This window comes from Mustela nivalis (genome assembly GCF_964662115.1).
Source record: "Mustela nivalis genome assembly, chromosome: 19".
Lineage (NCBI taxonomy): Eukaryota > Metazoa > Chordata > Mammalia > Carnivora > Mustelidae > Mustela > Mustela nivalis.
Genome location: NC_139038.1, coordinates 20,098,867 through 20,104,866, shown reverse-complemented (window position 1 = coordinate 20,104,866; position 6,000 = coordinate 20,098,867).

Here is a 6,000-nt window from a genome sequence, read left to right as displayed (position 1 = left end):
ACACAGTGGTGTCTGTCTGGAGTAGTCTGTCCCTGCCCCTGGGGTGATCAGGGCAGGGGATAGTGGCCCAGAGTGAGAGTTTCTTAAAAGAGGTGGTTGGGGGTAAAGGCTCCAAATTGGTTGCTTTACATGTGAACGCTCTGCCTGTAGGCAAGCTGCGGACCATCTCTAGGAATTAAGTAAGCCTGCCAGGGAAAGTCCCTCCAAAGTCAGCAAGGCCCGAGATGTCAAAGCAGGAAAGACAGAAGGCACAATCTATGGTTCTTATACTCGCTATAAACAGAACGTGCATTAAGTCCGTGAAGGTTAGCCAACCGGTGCATCTTGGCAACAGTACACTTCATTCAGAACCTACGCTGTAGAGGCACAGGAGGCAATCGGCCTCCTTGGAATTTTGCCAATTAAATTATTTTAGTGAATTTATGATTTCCTTTTTACTTTTTATTGGTTAGAGATTTGATGTATTCATTTAAGAGAGCGAGAGAGCGAGAGAGCGAGCAAGCAGGTGGGACAGAGCAGGACCCCGGGGGAGCAGCAGGGAGAGGCAGAGGGAGAAGCAGACTGACTCCTTGCCCAGCAGGGAGCTTGACATGGGGCTCTATTCCAGGATCCCGGGATCAAGACCTGAACTGAGGTCAGGTGATTAACCATGTGAGCCACCCGGGTGCCCTTGTACATGTTGGATCTACAACCGGGTCAAATTCTGAACCTACGATGAATTAGTTCGTGGGGGCCCCGGCAGGGGGGGGGGGTCCCCCTACCTCCTGTATTCAGTTTTCTCTCTCCCACTCCTCCTTTGCTCGGGTTTGTGTCTTCCTGGATATACTGGGGGTGGGGTGGGGGGGTGTCTTTTGCCCTGCTCCTCGTTCTCGGTTTTTTCTTCCAGAGAGTCTCAAATCAGCATCATCAGCCTTGGGGCTTCTGTCGCGGCGAGGGTTGTATGGTCGCACGCCTCCGCCTCCTGGCGGAAGTCAAGGTGGGACCGGATCCCCTCAGTGTGCCATTCTTACATTTCCCTGCGTCGGGGCCTCCCTCCTCCGTTGCACCCACAACACAGAGGGTCACCCCCGGGGCTGTGCTTGGGGTGTGCTTTCCCCCATAGGATCCGGACGTCCGCATCCATCACTGGCCCAACACCCAGTCCCTGGAACTGAGGCACACCAGTCAAGCATGTCCTGCGGTTGCCAACCTCAGGGGGGAGCCCTGGAGACCAATACAGGCCACATGCAGGTCACATGGGTGACGCCTCCCCCCAAGATACAGTCCATTCTCCTTCATTCTCACCTTGTTGGCAAGGAGGGGACCTTAGTTTGGAAATGGATGGCGACCTCCGTGTGAGATAACAGAACACGGGCCAACACACAAGCTGGCCGGCGATGGCCAGTTCCCTCCCGGATCGTGACTGTCCCCTCTGAAGCCAGTTAGTTAGCGAAGGAGCAGGTCAAGCTGACCCCCGCGTCCTCAGTTAACATACGGACACCGTGCCTGGGATGCTGCCGCTTGTTTTAATCACCATCTCCTCAGGTCCCCGATGAGAGAGACATTCCTGCTCCAGACTTGTGGGATGCCCTGACACCCGACACGGGTGACTGACCAACGGTTTACTCGTCACATACCCTCACGCTTCAGGGGAGGAGGATACCACACACCGTGCAGGACGACACAGACGTCGCGCTTGAGAACAGAGAGAACCGGCAGCAGGGCCTTCGAAGGCAAGACTCGCTTCTTGAAACAAGAGGGTGTGGCAAGTCCTGGTTCCCATGGGAGGGGGTGAGTGGCTGGCCTGAAGAATTCAGTGGGCTTCTAGGGAACCGAACGCTGCTCCCCCAAAACCAACAGGCACTATGGCTAGTCCCTAGGATGAGAAGGGTGTTTGGGGAAGAGACCTCCCCTGTGAGGGAAGAGGGAGAGGAGAACGTGCAGGATGCCATTCGGGTCCCTCCTTGATCTTCCGCGTGTCAACACAGCCCCTGACACGGAATCTTCATTGCAGGCCTTATGCCCCAAGAGGGTACGACAAATGCTTCTAGAACTAACAACGGAACGTCCCAGAGAAACAGTATACGGGCTAAACACAGAAAGGTAAGCTGTATTCCTCTATGCCGGCAACGAATATGGAGGCTCCACAATCCAACACACCTTCGCAAAGAAACTACTTCGGGATAAATCTAACAGTGCCTGTCCAGGCATCCCATGCTGAAAGCTATTTAGCACTGATACAGGAAGTCCAAGATAGAAATAAATGGAAGAGATACACCACGTTCGTGATCTGGAAGACTAGGCATCGTCACGATGTCAATTCTCCCCAGACTGATAGAGAGACGTAACGCCATGTCTATCAAAATCCTGTCAGCTTCGTGTGTTTTCGTAGAGATAGACAAAAATATTCTAAAATCTATGTGGAAGGACAAAGGAATCAGAGTAGTTTCAAAACCGGTTTTGAAAAGAAGAGTAATTTGGGAACGCAGTCTTTAGAGTGTCAGAGCTTAGTAGTAGTTGTAACAAGGAAGCCCGTGTTGGTATTGGCAGGACGACAGTCCCACAGAACAAAGACTCCAGAAACAGTCCCCACAAGTATGCCCATCTGAGTTTTGAAAAGGGTGCTGAGGCAATTCCATTCCAGACAGCTCGGTTTGGTGCCGACCACAGCCATCTAGAGCTTGTGAGGAGCTCAGAGAGGCCACCCTCAGAACACAGCAGCAGCAGAGGGGGAGGATGGTGGTGTGACCGAGCTCCTGCCAGGTGGGAATGGGAGAGAGACTGTGTGCCCAGGGTTGTGTGGGCGGGGCCCAAAGACCTATCCGGCGGGCGATGCCTTCCGAAGGCCGGGGGAGCAGGGAAACTGTCCATTCAGCGTGGGGGCCCGGCACCCAGGAGCGGGAAGGTGGTTAGGATAGCTGACGGGCGGGGCACTGAGACACTTGAGCGGAGTCTGAGCAAAAGCACCTCCCGTTTTCCAGGCTTCTGTGAGGCTTGCTGCTTGTCTGGCGTCTCAAGACCCCACAACCTTGTCCCGGTGGGCGTAGCACCTCACAACCTCCAGACCCACGGACACTGGTCTGAGGACAGACACCCCTTTCCAGCTCCTGTACTTCGTCCTCAAGGTCGGCGCGGAGGACCAAGAAGTGAGCAGCCCTTGGGAAGATGCTCCTCTGCACGGAGGTACCTGTAGGGCATGATGTCAGGGCCCCGTGTCTCCGGGGGGGCTGGGGCCTCGCTGGGAGGCGGGCCTGTGTCTCAGGAGTACACCGGTTTGCCAAAAGGTAGCCGTCAGCTTGTGTGCCCCTCCTTTCGCAGCTGAGAGGAGCCCAGAACGGGGCCTCGTTGATGGAGCTGCTAACTATGTGGGGGGCCTGGAGACAGAGCGAGCGGAAATGCGGCCGAACCGGGCAGATGAGGTTTCAGCCTTGCTGGGGCTCAAGTCCCGCTAGAAGAGACCGACTTGAAGCCCGTAAGTGGAGTGTTGATGGGAGAGGAGTTCCGTTCTCCTCCTCGAGTAGGTTACGTTCCACGAGGGGTTGTCAGGATCCCCACCGTGCACCTGAGATCAGGCCAGTCAGGGGTCAGTGTGTGTGTGTGTGTGTGTGTGTGTGTGTGTGTGTGTGTGTGTGTGTGTGTGTCTGTAGGGGGAATGGCCTTCCTTTTGGGTGGGTTGTGGCTATCAGTGATTGGAACCCATGATGAACAGGACTGACAGGATGCGTGAGGGACTCACCCCCTGGCTGGCCAAGACAGGGAGGAAATAACGACCCGTGACATTCGTCATTACTGTTTTGCATTGAGTGCTGGGAAGTACAGGGTGCGTTAGAGTTTGTAATTTGCTGAGTAATGTTCAAGCGGAGACCAGGAGGCTAAGAAATCCAGGCGGATGTGGGAAGGTGTTCCGTTAGGGCCGGGAAGGATGTGTAGTGTTGAAGGAATTGACAGAATGTCCTTGAAGCTGGGGCCACGTGGGGACCGTGGGGTGGGGAAAACCAACGTTTGGGGTGACGACTTGTCGTTTTTGTAGGGTCTTGGAAACGAATCATAGTGATTTAAAACATGGGGTCCAGACCCCAAGCAGATCCTACCTCTGCCTCTTATGAGCCGTGTTGCTAAAGCATTGTACGTCTCCGTTCCCTGACGGGACGAATGGGGATGATGATAATCCCACGTCATAGAGGACTGTAAAGACGAAGTGAAATTTAACATTAACAAAACACTTAGCGCCATGTCTGACACGCAGGAGGTGTCCGTGGTGGCTCGTTCAAGACGTAAAGAAATACACAGATTAGTTTGGAAGACTTGGGGACAGTCTGTGGTGACGTTTGTGAACATACGTGGACTCCATGCCACTTCATTTCTTCTCCAGCTTTCAGATGCTCTTGACCACATGTGTCACACTGTTGAATGAGAAAGAATTTTTCTCAAATGGACAGTTCTTTGTCCAGAGAGTCTGCAGCGCCACTGAAATGACGAGAGGGAAATAAAAGGCTTTGCAGTACCGTGTCCCAATTAGCTGTGCTTAAAATGCCCTGATCAATTGATTTAGTTCGTATGTGTGGGTAACCGTTTGTGCGAACTTGCTTCAAGTCAATTGACTCTAGAGTCACTGAGACACAGAATACGGACAGAGAAGTAGTATGGCTAGAGCTTGGCTTTTCTGGACTCTCTATGGGATAGGTGTTTTGTTCTGTTTTGTTTTTGTTTTCAGGTAGGAAACATCTTTATTATTGGCCTTGACTCATTCATCATACAGTGTCCAACGTGGATTCCGTGTCCTGACAACCTGCCTGGCGCATTACTCCGCTGGCCGCTCTGGTCCAGACGTCAGGCCGTCCCCCGAGGGAAGCCAACCCCACCGGCCCCAAAAGTTCATGCCTGGGGTGCTGAGCGCCAGCCTGTCCCAGGAATGGGCCCCTTGGTTCCTGGCCCTCTACTCCGGCCAGCAGTTCTGGGGAGGCCGAGGCTGGAGCCCGACACTCTCCTTGGTTTCGGGATCGTTTAAGAAAACCGAGGAGACAAACGTTTCACCGTCTTTAAAAACACAGGAGTCTGAGGAGAGAAGCCAAGGTCCGCCGCTTGGCAGCTCCGTGGGAGGACGAAGCATCCGTGTCCCTTGCCGCCGACCCACTCTGCGCCGCCTCCTTATGCCCACGCGGAAGCCCATTTTCAGGCGGCGGTATTGGCACAGGTGGTGCTGGCCGACCTGGCAGCGACGGTCGGAGCCGCGGGTGTAGCCGGGGTAGCTGCGGTTGCTGTGGATGCCTCCGCTGGAAGCAGCTCTCGGGGCCCTCGCAGGGGAAGACGCTGTAGCGCTTGCCGCTCGACATGTGCCCACACCCCATGCAGTCCACCTGCAGCTCCGGCTTCGCCAGGCTCGGAGTCGCTGGCAGCGCCCGGGGCTGAGGCCCAGGAAGCTGCTGGAGGCCTGCAAGGCCCCGTGGCCAGCACTTCGCGAGCTGCCGCCCCCTCTGTGGCCGCACCTTCCCTGCCTGGGCCTCAGGCGGGGCCCCGGACTCGCTCGCCTTTGCCGCCGCCGCCACCCACCCTGGGAGCCGGCCTCGTGCTGCAGCCGCTTTTCTCTGGGATCGTTTTTATCATTTCTCTGCTCTCCTCTGTCTCAGTCTCCCGACGCCTTCCTGCGTCTGCAGCCCACACATTGTCGGGGAAGTTTGGGTTTGGAATGGCAGACTAAATAGTGGTTCCCAACCCAGTGCTAACCAGCAAAGCATGAAGGACTTTGGCGTTTTTTGTCTTTTTTTTAAAGATTTTGTTCATTGGACAGTGAGAGATCACAAGTAGGCAGAGAGGCAGGCAGAGAGAGGGGGAAGCAGGCTCCTTGCTGAGCAGAGAGTCCGATGCAGAGCTGGATCCCAGGACCCTGAGATATTGACCTGAGCCGAAAGCAGAGGCCTTAACCCACTGAGCCACCCAGGCGCCCCCTGTGGCCATTTTTTTTTAAAGAAAAGACAGATGCTTATGTCCAACTCTAGACTCAGGGAGTCAGAGCCCTCTGGG